The sequence below is a fragment of the Bos indicus genome, chromosome 4 (genome assembly GCF_029378745.1).
Source record: "Bos indicus isolate NIAB-ARS_2022 breed Sahiwal x Tharparkar chromosome 4, NIAB-ARS_B.indTharparkar_mat_pri_1.0, whole genome shotgun sequence".
NCBI classification, from domain to species: Eukaryota; Metazoa; Chordata; class Mammalia; order Artiodactyla; family Bovidae; genus Bos; species Bos indicus.
The window spans coordinates 73,994,608-74,010,687 of NC_091763.1; the positions used below are offsets into that span (position 1 = coordinate 73,994,608).

General features: G+C 37.9%; 1 long non-coding RNA gene across 1 annotated transcript in view; it reads left to right on the plus strand.

Moving 5' to 3' along the window:
• Positions 1 to 439: 439 nt before the first annotated feature.
• The window catches only part of LOC139182627 (uncharacterized), a 72,086-nt gene continuing 56,445 nt past the window's right edge, over positions 440 to 16,080 (plus strand). Inside the window, exon 1 of the long non-coding RNA XR_011566145.1 lies at positions 440 to 526. This is a non-coding gene — a long non-coding RNA (uncharacterized lncRNA). The remainder of the gene's footprint in view (positions 527 to 16,080) is intronic.

Here is a 16,080-nt window from a genome sequence, read left to right on the forward strand (position 1 = left end):
TTAAATCATCCCTTTCTGTTTTTGCAAAAAGCATTATCACATTCTACATATAATTTTGTTTTATGACTTGATCCCTGCCAAACTCTACCACTTGACTGTTAATCATTTAGTGTCTTATTGTTCCTCTAAGCCAACACCTTTGTCCCAGACTCATACCCTTGCATTTGCTGGGCCACCTGGTAAGAAAAGCCCACTCATTGGAAAAGAGCCTAATGCTGGGAATCATTGAGGGCAGGAGGAGAAGGGCATAACAGCGGAGGAGATGGTTGGATGGCATCACCAACTCAATGGTTATGACTTTGAGCAAACTCCAGGAGATAGTGAAGGACAGAGAAGACTGGTGTGCTGCAGTCCATGATGTCACAAAGAGTTAGACATAACTTAGTGACTGAACAATAACAGCTGCCTGCAATACTCCTCCCCCATGACTTTACCCTGGCCTACTTCTTGTTATTCATGTCACAGGTATCCCACATTGCAGGCGGATTCTTCACTGAGCCACCAGGGAAGCCCAAAGCAATATAAGGTGAGGTCATAATCTGAAATCGGAATGTTGGAGGTATCCTGTTACTGATCATGTCAACACAAAGGGTACAAGCACAGTAGGAGATGGTTGTAAAACACAGTGCATTTGCATTAGTGATGAGGAGGTCAAACAGCTCAGAGTAAAATCTTTGTATTGGAGTGAATCTGAATATCTCTGTAGTTTCACATCTTCTTTTCCACATTCATAACTCTGATAAGGAAACCAGCAGGGAACCTATGTATTGAATTAGCCAGAAAGTTCACTAGGCTTTTTCCATAAAATCTCAATGGAAAAACACAAACATTTTGGCCAACCCATTGTTTTACTTACTATGTTTTGTGTTCTTTTTGTCAAGTCAGAATTGTACAAAAGGAACTCAATGTATTTCCTCAGAATAAATACACTTTTCAGTAAATTGAGGTAATCCATTTTGCTTAAATGTTGAAAGAGTCCTTCAGGCTGTGGTTATTTAAATTACATATCTTTTTTTTTTTAAAGGTAATACAATAAAAGATACCTTTGACTTATACTGTACAGATAGATTGCAGATTCTTTTGTAAGACAGTGGTATTTAAAGGTGGGTTATTTTTTAGATTTTTTAAATACAATCACCAATTGCACTGAAAACCTAAAATTCAGAACTTTGAATAAGTCATTAGAAGGGTGGTAACTAACAAATAAAAGATTTTGCATTCTCTGCCTCCCTTGTTCAACAAAGTGAAATTTTTAGCCCTTTCCCCCTAGGCTCTCATTTGACCAGTCTCTCTGCATGTGGCCTAAATACCACTAAGGGGATTCTGTTAAGGAAAATAACTATGTGTTGGGACCAAGAGTCTATTTATTCATGTAATTACTGGAATGGGAAGCACCAGATCCATTAGGTGCTGCCATTTTTGTTTTGTCGAGGCTGTGGTTTTTCCTGTGGTCGTGTATGGATGTGGGAGTTGGACTGTGAAGAAGGCTGAACGCCGAAGAATTTATGCTTTTGAACTGTGGTGTTGGAGAAGACTCTTGAGAGTCCCTTGGACTGCAAGGAGATCCAACCAGTCCATTCTGAAGGAGATCAGCCCTGGGATTTCTTTGGAAGGAATGATGCTAAGGCTGAAACTCCAGTACTTTGGCCACCTCATGCGAAGAGTTGACTCATTGGAAAAGACTCTGATGCTGGGAGGGATCGGGGGCAGGAGGAGAAGGGGACGACAGAGGATGAGATGGCTGGATGGCATCACTGAATCGATGGACGTGAGTCTGGGTGAACTCCAGGAGTTGGTGATGGACAGGGAGGCCTGGCGTGCTGTGATTCATGGGGTCGCAAAGAGTCAGACATGACTGAGTGACTGAACTGAACTGAACTGAATATATATTGGAATACATTTTAGGATTAACTTAATGGATGTCCTACAAACAGATTGTAACTTCTTTCATTTTCCCCTGTGCTATATATTAATTTCTTATTAGTTATCTATCCCATTCATAGTAATATATATATATATATGTCAATCCTAACCTCCCGATCCATCTCCCATCCCCTTTCTTTCCCTTTCTCTCTCTTGGTATCCATATCTTTTTTCTCTACCTCTGTGTGTCTATTTATGTTTGCATATAGGTTTATCTGTACTATTTTTCTATATTCCACATATATGGATAAATATATATATTTTTTTCTTCTAACTTTGATGACAGTCTCTTAAGTTCATCCATATCTATGCAGATGTCACAATTTTGTTCCTTTTTATGGCTGCGGTATTCCACTGTATATATGTAAGCATATCTTCTTTATCAATTCCTCTGTTGATGAATATTTAGGTTGCTTCCATATCCTGGCTCTTGTAAACAGTGCCGCTGTGAACATTGTGGTGCATGTATCTTTTTTAATTATGGTTTTCCCTGTGTATATGCCCAGTAGTGGGATTGCTGGGTTATATGATTGCTGGGTTACAGTTCTATTTTCAGCTTACGGAACTTTCATACTGTTCTCCATAGTGGCTGTATCAATTTATATTCCCACCTGCAGTGTAACAGGGCTCCCTTCTCTCCACACCCTCTGCAGCATTTATTGTTTATAGATTTTTTTTATGATGGTCGTTCTCACTGGTGTAAGGTGGTACCTCATTGTACTTTTGATTTGCATTTGTTTAAAAATGAGTGATGTTGAGCATCATTTCATGTGCCTCTTGGTCATCTGTATGTCTTTGGAAAATGTCTATTTAGGTCTTCCATCCATTTTTTGATTGGGTTGTTTGGTTTTTTAAGTATTGAGCTGCATGAGTTGTTTCTAAATTTTGAAGATTAATCTTTCATCAGTGGTTTCATTTGCAAACATTTTCTCCCATTCTGAGGGTTGTCTTTTTGTCTTGTTTATGGTTTCCTTTGCTGTGCAAAAGCTGTTAACTAGGTCCCATTTGTTAAATTTTGCTTTTATATTCATTAGGAGGTGGGTCAGAAAAAATCCTGCCGGGATTTATGTCAAAGAGTGTTCTGCCTATGTTTTTCTCTAAGAATTTTATAGTGCCTGGCCTTACATTCAGTTCTTTAATCCATTTCGAGTTTATTTTTGTGTATAGTGTTAGAGGCTTGTGGTGGTGGTGGTGGTGGTTTAGTAGGTAAGTTGTGTCTACTCTTGTGACCTCATGGACTGTATCCCTTAGGCTTCTCTGTCCATGGGGTTTTCCAGGCAAGAATACTGGAGTGGGTTGCCATATCCTTCCCCAGGGGATCTTCCTGACACAGGCATCAAACATGGGTTCCTGCATTGCAGGTAGATTCTTTACCAACTGAGCCACCAGGGAAGCCCCAGAGGCTGTTGTAGTTTCATTTAGTTTCATTCTGTTACATGTAACTGTCCAGTTTTCTCAGCCCTACTTACTGAAGAGGCTTTTCGCCATTGTACGTACTGTCTTCCTTTGTCTTAGTTTAAGTAACCATAAGAGTCTTGTTTTATCTCTGGGCTTCCATCCTGTTCCACAGGTCTGTATTTCTGTTTTTGTGCCAGGACCATGCTGTCTTGTTTACTGTAGATTCATAGTTTAGTCTGAAGTTAGGGAGCCTGATTGTTCTGCTCTGTTTTTCTTTCTCAAGATTGCTTTGGCTCTTCGGGGTCTTTTGTGTTTCCATACAAATTGTAAAAATTTTTGGTCTAATTCCATGAAAAATGCCATTGGTTATTTGATAGGGATTGCACTGAATCTGTAGATTGCTTTTGGTAGTATAATTATTTCCATGATATTGATTCTTCCAGCCCAAGAACATAGCACATCTTTTCATGTGTTTATGTCATCTTTTATTTCTTTCTTTAGTATCTTATGCTTTTCTGAGTACAGGTCTTTTGCCTCCATAGGTCAGTTTATTCCTAGGTATTTTATTCTTTTTGTTGCAATGGTAAATGGGATTGTTTCCTTAATTTCTTTCTAATTTTTTGTTGCTATCTGTATAGGAATGCAAGAGATTTCTGTGTATTTATCTGTATCCTGCAAGTTTACCAAATCCATTGATTAACACCAGTAGTTTTCTGGTGGCATCTTTAGGATTTTCTATGTATAATGTTATGTCATCTGCAAACGGTGATAATTTTACTATTTCTTTTCCAATTTGTATTTCTTTCATTTCTTTTTCTTTAATTGCTGAAGCTAGGACTTTCAAAATGATGTTGAATACTAGTGGTGAGAGTGGACCTCCTTGTGTCTGATCTTAGAGGAAATGCTTTCAGCTTTTCGTAATTGAGAATAATGTTTACTGTGGGTTTTTCATATATGATCGTTATTATGTTAAGGTATGTTCCCTCTATGCCCACTTTCTGGAGCATTTTTATCCAAGCTTCTAGACTTTTAAAACAATTTGGGATAACTAATATCTTTTTATCAGTTTAAATATCAAGATGTCTACTATGTGCTGGACATTGTGTTAGATGCTCAAGATGCATCCACCGAAAAAGACTGGCACAACCCCTGCCTTCGTAGGTCTTGTTCTTTATTGAAAATGATACTTTTTTTTTTTTAATCTGCAGATGGCACAGTAATCCTTGATGATTATTTGGGTTGGGGCATGAACAAAAGGGGCTTTGAATAAGTTAGTGAATTCAGGAGACATGAAAATAGGAACAGAGTTAAGGTTGTGTTGATGATGAGTTCAGTTTGGGGCATGTTTCATTTAAAGCTTCCCTGGTGGATCAGATGGTAAAGAATCCACCTGCAATGCAGGAGACCCAGATTTGATCACTGGATTAGGAAAATCCCCTGACGAAGGAAAGGCAACTCACTCCAGTATTCTTGTCTGGGAAATCCTACGGACAGAGCAGCCTGGCAAGCTCCAGTACATGGGGTCTCGAAGAGTCAGATGTGACTGAGTGACTAAATGCTTAAGATGTCTAACAAGCAAGAGGCTTAATGAGTCTAGACCTGTAAGAGATCTAAGATAGAGTTAGGGGTCACCGAGTACTAGATAATCACAGAAGTCTTTGGAGATAGATGAGCTCACACAAGAAAGATGTGTAGATGAGAGAAAAAAGGAGGCCTAAGATAGCTCTGTGCAAAATATAACACACAGAGAATAAATGTGGGAGGTTGTCTACAAAGGAGAAGGGGAAAAAAAGATCATGCAATTTAGGGTCAAAGCTCCAGCTAACCCTAGGAAACCAGTAACCCTAGGAAAGCCAGTATTCCAAGGTGATGACTGAGTGGTAAAGATACATGAAACCTCTTTACCTCCCCCATTATCAACAACAAGACAAATGAAAAATAAGAAAGCACTAGTGGAAATAGTCTGAAAGGATTCTTTTAATCTCTTTGACTGAACTCTTACTTGAGGATGATTGGAAGCTCTTGTTTTTCCCCAAGCATACCAATCTTCACTATTTTATTAAAAATGCAATGTTGTCTATTTTATTCAGCAAGATTTTAAGGGTATGGAAAATATTTCAGTCATACAACTTGAGAGAGACTACAGTTGACGTCTCTCTCCCCATTTATTTTTTCCTTTTTATATTTTTTCCTATAAATAACTAAAACTTTATTTAGATAAATTAAGCATAAAAATAATTTATTGGAAAGGTATCAGCTAGCTCACAGAATTTTTTAAAAGGCAGTGGGTGGGGAAATTGATATAGAACCAGGCTCAGAAAACAGTAGGAACCAGGCTCAAAAAACAACAGGAAGCTTCAGGGTTCTAGTTATAGAAACTCATTTGCAGTTTTGTTTTATTTTGTTTTAAGTCTTTACAGCCAAGATTAATAAACTCCAACTGCTTTAGTCCCCTTAAATCTCTTCACTTAAAAATCAATGCCTAGGGAGATACAAAGTCCACTAATTCTATTTTGGTTATATGTCTCCTCCTTAATGAAGAGGGTCAGGGAAATTTATTGAGGGTCTCTTTGGGACTGTACACAATGAGGAAGAGTCAATTACCCACACAGGAATAAGTATGCCATTATCAAAACAGGAAAGGATGACCGCTGGGTGGCTACAAAACTGTACTTTACTCTTAAACAAACATTCTTATACTAAATTCTTAAAGTAAGCAAACTACAAGCATTTTAAACTTCAAATTACATAAACTCCAATTTTCCAGATTTATTCTCCTGTATCCTCTGATTTTTAAAAAGCAGCTTTATTGAAACATATGGCACTGTTCAGCTGGTAAAGAATCTGCCTGCCAATGCAGACAACACAGGAGACGTGAGTTCGATCCCTCAGTTGGGAAGAGTCCCTGGAGAAGGAAATGGCAACTCACTCCAGTATTCTTGCTTGGAGAATTCCATGGCGGGAGGACCCTGGCTGGCTACAATCCATGTTGCAAAGAGTCAGACAGGCCTGAGCACACATGCCTCATTGCACTGTAACAAACTGAACATATACATTTCTCAGGTTAAGATTTGCATTTGTATATAACCTGAAATCATCTGCATTATCAAGAAAACGAGCACATACCCAACCTTCAAAATGTCTTCATGCCCATTTGCAGTCCCTACCACCTGCACCTCTCTGCTCCATCTCCTGACAGTCCAAGGCAACTGCTGATCTGTTGTCTGCTAATACTCATTTCCATTCCCTAGAATTTTATGTAAGAGGAATCATGTAGTATATACTCCATTTTGCTGGTATTTCACTCAGCGTAATTATTTTGACCTTCATCCATATGATTACTAGCAAAACAGTTCATTTTCTTCCCACTGTTTAGTTAGTATTTTATTGTATGGCTTTAGCATAGTTTCTTTATCAATTAGCTATTAAGATTCAGTTTTTGTCTGTTGCAAATAACGTTGCTATGAACATTCATGTACAATTCTTTGTATGGACATGTGCTTTTAATTTCTCTTAATACCTATAACTAGCATGACAAAGTACTAAAATAGGTGTACATTTCACTTTAAGCATGGCAAAACTATTTTCCAAAGGATTGTTTCATTTTACATTCTTACCAGCAGTGCATATGGCTTTCAGTACACTAAATCCTGGCAAATAGTTCTGGGATAGTCCTTTTTAAAAATATTAGAGAACCTACTTGATATATAGTAAATCTCATAGTGGTTTAGATTTTCTCTAATGACTGTTGTTAGACATTATTTTCTTTTTATATTTGCATTTATGTAGATTCTTTAGGTATTCAAAACATTGCCCTTTTTTTCTTGAATTGTTACTTTATTGAATTTTGAGACACTGCAGTCTAGATGCAAGTCTTTATCAGATATGTGATTTGCAAACTTTTTCTCTCAGTCAATGGCTTGGAGTTTTATTCCCAATGATAAAGTGTTATTTATCATCTTTCAAAAAGCAAAAATTTTTGGATAAGTCAAATTTATTGTTATTGCTTTTAAGTTTACCATACTTTTAGTGTTGCAGTTAAGAAATATTTGCTTAAACCAAAGTCAAAGATTTTATACCATCAAGTTTTCTTTTTAGAAATTTTACAGTTTGAGGTTTTATATTTGGAATTCACTGGTATTTTCCTTTTAAAGTTCCTCTTTTCACTTTTTAAAGTTTTACAGGCTTCCCTGATAGCTCATTTGGTAAAGAATTCACCTTCAGTGCAGGAGACCCGGTTCAATTCCTGGGTCGGGAAGATCCCCTGCAGAAGGGATAGACTACCCACCCCAGTATGCTTGGGCTTCCCTTGTGGCTCAGCTGGTAAAGAATCTGCCTTCAACGCAGGAGATGTAGGTTCAATCCCTGGGTTGGGAAGATCCCCGGGAGAAGGGAAAGGTGACCTTCTCCAGTAATCTGACCTGGAGAATTCCATGGATCGTATAGTCCATGGGGTCACAGGGTCGGACACAACGAGACTTTCACTTACTCACTCATTTTGGAGAATGTTGAACATATTTGAAAATGAACAAGATAGTATAACGAACACCTATTACTTAGTCCTAAGAATTATTAACTCACTGCCAATTAGGCTTTATTCATACCCTGCTGCTGCTGCTAAGTCGCTTCAGTCGTGTTCGACTCTGTGCGATCCCATAGACAGCAGCTCACCAGGCCCCGCCGTCCCTGGGATTCTCCAGGCAAGAACACTGGAGTGGGTTGCCATTTCCTTCTCCAATGCATAAAAGTGAAAAGTGAAAGTGAAGTCGCTCAGTCGTGTCCGACTCTTAGCGACCCCATGGACTGCAGCCTACCAGGCTCCTCCGTCTATGGGATTTTCCAGGCAAGAGTACTGGAGTGGGGTGCCATTGCCTTCTCCCATTCATACCCTAATCACTTCCATTTCTTAGTATTACTTTAAAGGAAAATTGACATCATATAATTCTATCTATAAAAATTTCAGTATGTATCTCTAAAAAGGTTCTTAATTAAATCACAATACCATTATCATACCATAAATATTTAAATATAATTTCTTCATGGTATCAAATATTGTTAGTATTCAAGTTTCCACGTCTCAAAAATGTCCTTTCAATCAATGCAGTGTGTGGACCTATAGCTCCATTTTATTACTATTATTATTGTTTTTTACTATTTTAATTTTATGTATTTATTAACTTGAAGTATAGTTGACATATAATATTATGTTGTAGGTACATAATATAGTGATTCACAATTTTTAAAAGCTATATTCCATTTATACTTATTATAAAATAATAACTATATTTCCTGTGTTGTATCATATATTCTCATAGCTTATTTCATGCCTATAATTCCCTACCAATATTGCTCCTCCCCACCTTCCCTCTCCCCACTGGTCACCACTAGTTTGTTTCTTTTTTGTTATACTCACTGGAAAATCCCACGGACAGAGGAGTCCATGAGGTCGCTAAATTAAGTCGGACACGACTAAGCGACTTCACTTTCACTCTTCACTTTCATGCATTGGAGAAGGAAATAGCGACCCATTCCAGTGTTCTTGCCTGGAGAATCCCAGGGACGGGGGAGCCTGGTGGGCTGCCGTCTATGGGGTCGCACAGAGTAAGACACGACTGAAGCAACTTAGCAGCAGCGGCAGTTGGTTGTATTTTTTAGATTCCACATGTATGTGATATCATATAGCATTTGTTTTTCTGTGTCTGACATACTTCACTCTACAACAGTTTTGTTTTCTCCAACTTTCCGCCTGTAAATTCTCTAACCTGAAAGATAGTGAGCTTCCTATTAGTTTTAGACATTGCAACTCTACAACAACTGGAGCTGCTCTCACAGCAAAATTACACAAACAAAACATTACTTTGTTTCTTCTAAAAATCTCTGTTCATATACTATGAGAAGAACCCCCACCATGTAGTTAATTGATATCTTCACATCCATCATCTCAATTTTGCTTTTGTTTTGTTGAGAACATTTACTTCTATTTGTAGCAAATTTCAAATCCAGTGGACCATTGAACAGTGCCAGAGTTAAGAATGCCGACCTTCTGCACAGTCAAAAATCCCAGTATAATTTATAATCTGCCCTCCAGATCCTCAGTTGCTCTGGATCCTAAAATTCAGCCAACCACAGATCATGAAGTACTGCAGTGTTTACTACTGAAAAAAATCTATATGTAAGGGGACCCAGACATTTCAAACCTATGTTGTTCAAGGGTCAGTTTTGTATAATATGGTACCATCAAGTATAGTCACCATATTTCAGATCCTCAGGCTGCTAATATTTTTGCATATTTAAAAGTTATTTTTCTATACCTGAAAGTTTATATCCTTTTACCAACCTCCCCTTTCTTCCCCCACCTCCAGCTGCCAACAACCACTTTTATATTCCATGATTTTTTTTTTTAACTTTCCTCATATAAGTGATTCTGCACAGTATTTGTCTTTCTCTGATTGGTTTATTTTCCTTAAAATGGATGCCCTCAAGGTCTATCCATGTTGTCCCAAATAATAGGATTTTCTCTTTTATGACTGAGTAATGAGTGTGGCTTCCCTGGTAGCTCAGACAGTAAAGCGTCTGTCTGCAATGTATGAGTGTATCCTATTTTCTTTATCCATTTATTCATTGATGAATACTTAGGGATTTTTCATGTCTTATCTCTTGTAAATAATGCCGTGATGAATATAGGGGAGCAAATATTTTTTCTTTCCCTTCAGATAAATACCCAGAATTAGAACTGCTGGATTACATGGTAGTTCCTTTCATTTTTTTGAGGAAACTCCATACAGTTTTCTACAGCAACTGTACCAATTTACATTCCCTCTGATAATACACAGGGGTTTCTTTTTCTCTAAGTCCTCATGAGCATTTTTTATCTCTTGTCTTCTTGATGAATCCATTCTAACTGATAAAAGATGATATCTCATTGTGGCTTTGATGTTCATTTCTTTGATTAGAGACATTGAACATATGTGCATACATACGTGTTGGCCATTTGTATGCCATCTTTGGAAAAAGTGTCTATTCAGTTCCTTTGCCTAATTATAAAAACATAAAACATTCCATTGCTTCCTCTAAACTGATTGTTATAGTAGAATCACTTGGATTTTTTTTTTTTTTTGTCTTTTTGTTTGTTTTTGGATTACATCTTTGTACCAGAAGCTGGATTGTTAGAAGTATAAATACTGTTGTCCCCAGGTATCCATTGAGGATTGGTTTCAGGACTCCCACAGATAATAAAATCCATGGATTCTCAAGTATCTTTTTAAAAATGGCATAGTATTTGCATATAACCTGCTGCATATAATCCAATGTACTATAAATTTACCTCTATATTATTATAATACCTAATAGAATGTAAATGCTATGTAAATAGTTGCCAGGTATATGGCAAATTCAAGTTTTGTTCTTTGGAACTTTATGGAATTTTTTCCCAATATTTTCCATCTGAGGTTAGTTGAATCTGCATATGTGCAACCTGCTGATGATAGGCTAACTGTATATATATAATATATATATATATGTTATGGTTTTAGCTATTTTTATCAAAAACAGGTAAATTCCAGAGTCAAGACTATGGTTTTTCCAGTGGTCATGTATGGATGTGAGTTGGACTATAAAGAAAGCTGAGCACTGAAGAATTGGTGCTTTTGAACTGTGGTATTGGAGAAGACTCTTGAGAGTCCCTTGGACTGCAAGGAGATCCAACCAGTCCATACTAAGGGAGATCAGTCCTGGGTGTTCATTGGAACAACTGATGTTTAAGTTGAAACTCCAATACTTTGGCCACCTGATGCAAAGAGCTGAGTCATTTGAAAAGACCCTGATGATGGGAAAGATTGAGGGCAGGACGAGAAGGGGGTGACAAAGAATGAGATGGTTGGGTGGTATCACCGACTCGATGGACATGGGTTTGGGTGGACTCTGGGAGTTGGTGATGGACAGGGAGGCCTGGCGTGCTGTGGTTCATGGGGTCGCAAAGAGTCAGACACAACTGAGCGACTGAACTGAACTGAATATAATCTATTGGGCATCTCCCATTAGGTTCATCAATTTTCCTGTCAAGTTAAGTGTGGAGATTACTGGCTTTACACAGGTGCAGCCTGCTATCCCCTTGCTTTGAACCCATGCAATGAACCCTTCATGTCCCACTCTGAGACTTCAGTTATGTTGTGAAATGCCTATGAAAGTGGATCAATACTCCTCTATGACTAATATAGTTTTAAAATGTAATGCCTCAGTTCAGTTCAGTCGCTCAGCCGTGTCCAACTCTTTCCGACCCCATGGACTGCAGCACGCCAGGCCTCCTTGTCTATCACCATCTCCCAGAGTTTACTCAAACTCATGTCCTTTGAGTTGGTGATGCCATCCAATCATTTCATTCTCTGTCATCCCCTTCTCCTCTCACCTTCAATCTTTGCCAGCATCAGGGTCTTTTCAAGAGAATTAGCTCTTTGCATCAGATGGCCAAAATATTGGAGTTTCAGCTTCAATATCAGTCCTTCCAATGAACATTCAGGACTGATTTCCTTTAGGATGGACTGGTTGGATCTCCTTGCAGTCCAAGGGACTCTCAAGAGTCTTCTCCAACACCACAGTTCAAAAGCACCAATTCTTCAGTGCTCAGCTTTCTTTATAGTCCAACTCTCACATCCATACATGACTACTGGAAAAACCATAGCTTTGACTAGATGGACCTTTGTTGGAAAAGTAATGTCTCTGTTTTTTAATATACTGTCTGGGTTGGTCATAACTTTTCTTCCAAGGAGTAAGTGTCTTTTAATTTCATGGCTGCAGTCAACATCTGCAGTGATTTTGGAGCCCCCAGAAATAAAGTCTGCCACTGTTTCCACTGTTTATCCATCTATTCGCCATGAAGTGATGGGACCTGATGCCATGATCTTAGTTTTCTGAATGCTGAACTTTAAGCCAACTTTTTCACTCTCTTTCACTTTCATCAAGAGGCTCTTTAGCCAAAGAATGCTCAAACTACCACACAATTGCACTCATCTCACACGCTAGTAAACTAATGCTCAAATGTCCCAAGCACAGTTCAAAAATATCCTCAGGAAGTCACATGGGACTGTGTATCTACGTGCCATTTCCTTGTAGCAGTGGTCAGCTCAATAATGCCTATTTTGTATTAATTCTTACCCACTTTTGTGCTTCAGGACACATTTGCCCTTCCTGCTCCTTGGGGTCATATTTCTAAGATAATGATCTACATGTAAGTCTTTGTCTCCAGCTCTGCTTTCAGAGAACCCAAGCTTAGACTAATCTGATTTATGCCTCAAGCAACCCTAGTAAGCAGACCTTTAGAATGGGATTATAAAGCTGGATAAACCACAGGTCAGACAGCAATGTGGACATACTTCTTGATGGTAAGTGGGATGGTGAAATCCACTGATACTGGATAGCATCACAATTACCATGATTCTCATCCATGGATTGTGAAATGATGCAAAATAGTGGTGTAGTGACTGTGGCCCTTGAACAATATGGGCAAGGTGTTACTATATGTATATTGAGTTGGCTGGTGTTTATTAACTCATAAGAAAACATTGAATAAAGGAGTTATCAGGATCAAGTCAGTCATCTACCGATTCAATAAACTCAGATTCAGGTAGCATCTAGGTCACCTTTTAAAGAGACCCTCATTTACTATATCTGCATATAAGATTATACAGTTGATTCTTAAACAACCTGGGAGTTAGGAGAGTTGGCACTCCTCTCAGTGGAAAACCTGTCTATAAGTTTACAGGTGGCCTTTTGCATTCAGGCTTCTGCATTCACTGATCCAAACAACCACAGATTGTATAGTATTATAGTACATATTTATTGAAAAAAATCCATGTGTAACTAGACCCCCACAATTCAAATTTGTGGTGTTCAGAGTCAACTTTATTTAATATCAGTTAAACCAATTAAAAGCATTTAATGTGCTGTGCTTAGTCACTCAGTTGTGTCCAACTCTTTGCAACTATAGTCCACCAGGCTTCTCTGTCCATGGGCATTCTCCAGGCAAGAATACTGGAGTGGGTTGCCATGCCCTCCTGCAGGGGATCATCCTGACCCAGGGATCAAACCTCTGTCTCCCACATTGCAGGTAGATTCTTTACCATCTGAGCCATGAGGGAAACCTGAAAAGGACTTAATAGAATTGCTCTAATATGGCACCTTCCACACTGAGAAAAGTTGCACATTACAACAGCTACTTTTCATAATAAGCCACATCACTTGATGTTTTGTTTTGTTTTCCAATTTTAAACATATATAATACACCTATGAAAATGTCCCTCTCTCCCATTTATTATTCTAGAAGTTAACATACTTTTGCTCTGAAAATAAGATTAGTAAATATTTAGTCTTTGCAAACCAAATGCTTTCTGTTGCCACTACTCAACTCTGCTATTGATAGCACAAAAGCAGCAATAGATGGTACATAAACAAATGGGTGTGCTGCTGTTCCAGTAGCAAGTTTTTTTCAGTAGCAGACTGCATTTGGCCCACAAGCCCCGTTTGGCAGATTTTTATATTAATGGGTGACTTGCGAACTCTACTAATCTGAAGTGGGGTCCAGAGAAAGAAGCTGCTTTGTAATTCCAGGTCCAAGTTACAGGTCCAGACTATGGAGAAGATTCTCAATTATGCAGGCCATATGACCCCGCAGATCCAACGGTACTAACCTTATTTATTATGTAACAGATGCTAACTGGAGCCTCTGGCAAACTGCTAGAAGGCTTGTATTACACAGACCAAATGCAGATCCTCACCTCAAAACACACAGAATACTTCTTGATTTCTGCTATGGTACTTCTTTGACACCACTGTATATGAAACCCTGCCACATCCTGATCAGGATTCATGCATGTGTACCCAGGAAGTCCAGGGTGATTAGTAGTTCCTGAGCCTACCATAATAAGTGGTACAGGAACTGATGGTCAAAGACTCTTGCCTTTCATTACCTGGGTAGGTAGTTCCAAGATGTATTTTATGAGACTTCCCAGAGGCAACTGTGGGAGAGTACTGGTTATCCCTAGTGATGGTCAACTCACTTATGCAGCCTTCTGTTTGCTTTCCCTTTTGCATTTTACTTTTCTCATCTATCAGTTTTGCTTCCTGGGATTACTTTCCCCAAAACAACACCTGTATCCAAATATTTGTCTCAGACTCATTTTAGCAAAACCCAATGTTAGATATTCTGTTAAAACTCATTTTAAATGCACAAGATAAAACTTCATTATTTTAATGTTCCCAGATAAGAACAAGAGGGTTTTTATGCATTCATTTATTTATGAGGAAACAAAATATCCCCCCAAAACTACTTTAAAACACAACAGCAACAAAATAAAGGCGTCTGAATCTTCTTTTCTTCCTCATAGGAAGGAATGATATATTTGAACATAGATTTAGAAATCAGACGTAACTAAACAATCAGTAAACTGAGCTGATCAGCAGTGTTTGATATAATTTCAGGGTTCATACATGATGCTTCTGTAGTTCTGTGTAAGGAAGTTAAACTCAGAGGAACTTTGTCTTTTTACAGATGGAAATATAAATCAGTTATCCCTTTGAGAATTTTTCTACTTCCTCTAATCTTTTGTATGACTTCTTTTGCTTAGCTTTTGGCAGGGAAAGTTAGGCAACACTGAGGTAGAATATTCAGGAAAGAGACAACAGGAATAAACATAGGAGCTTCTAACGCAGTTCATTTATTTTGAATCATAAGTGGTGTCATAGCATGTAGGTTTACTTTTAACTTAGATGTAGAAGGGAAAAAATCAAGATAAATGGTAGTTCTCCCTCCTCTGTTCACATATTTTTTTGTTCTTTAATTCCCTAAACTAGAGATGCGCTGAGTATAACACAATGTGTCACTCTTAAATGGGTTGCTATTTCTAGCTGTCACTTTTGATCAGAAGGCACACAGGTCTGGGGCATGAAACTTGCAAATAAAAATCAGGGAAATAAAAACAATTTCCATTTCCACTTAAAAATTCACAAACTGCAGTGCTCTGAACAGCATGGGGTAGTTAAAAACATGTCTTTCATTTGTCTTGCTTCTACAGAAAATACAATTTGGAGAAGGAACAAATGTCGAAAATATATTTTTCACTTTCTTGAATATTTGGGAATGCTGTGAAGAAATCACTTAATTTAAAAAGGACTATGAAATCTTGTTTCTCTCCTGTCTTGGATCTAATGTGGCCAAAAAGACAATTATGTGAAATTTTCACACACTGGTTGATAGAAACATTTTGCATTATCTCCCCAAATAGGCAGAATTTTCAAAACAAAACACAGCTTTCAAGTTCCCCATTGGTTCTTGACTCTATAAATCAAGTGCTTTCTTATAACAGCTGTGACAGAAGCTGAAACAATACTTAGAATAAAGAAATAATCAACATCTAATTTCATGACTAGTTAAATCTCAGTTTGCTTTCTCTGTCTTCAGAATCTTGTTTGCCACAATGACTTCTCTTAGAAATCATCAAATTATTAATGTTGAGTTTTTCTCTCTGGATCATGGCCTTTCACCCATCTTTTGCTCCGGGAAACAAATTTTTTCATATATGATGACTAAAAAGCCGCATGAGATAAAAATCTATTTTATTATGTATGAATAATCATGGGCCTACTGATTCTACTTGTTTTAGAAAAAATATATATATTTTTTTAAATGTAATTCTCTTAATGCTTTAATATCATTTTGATCAGTTTCGGGTGACTTTTGTGTCAAATCTGGTCAACTGAACTCAACTA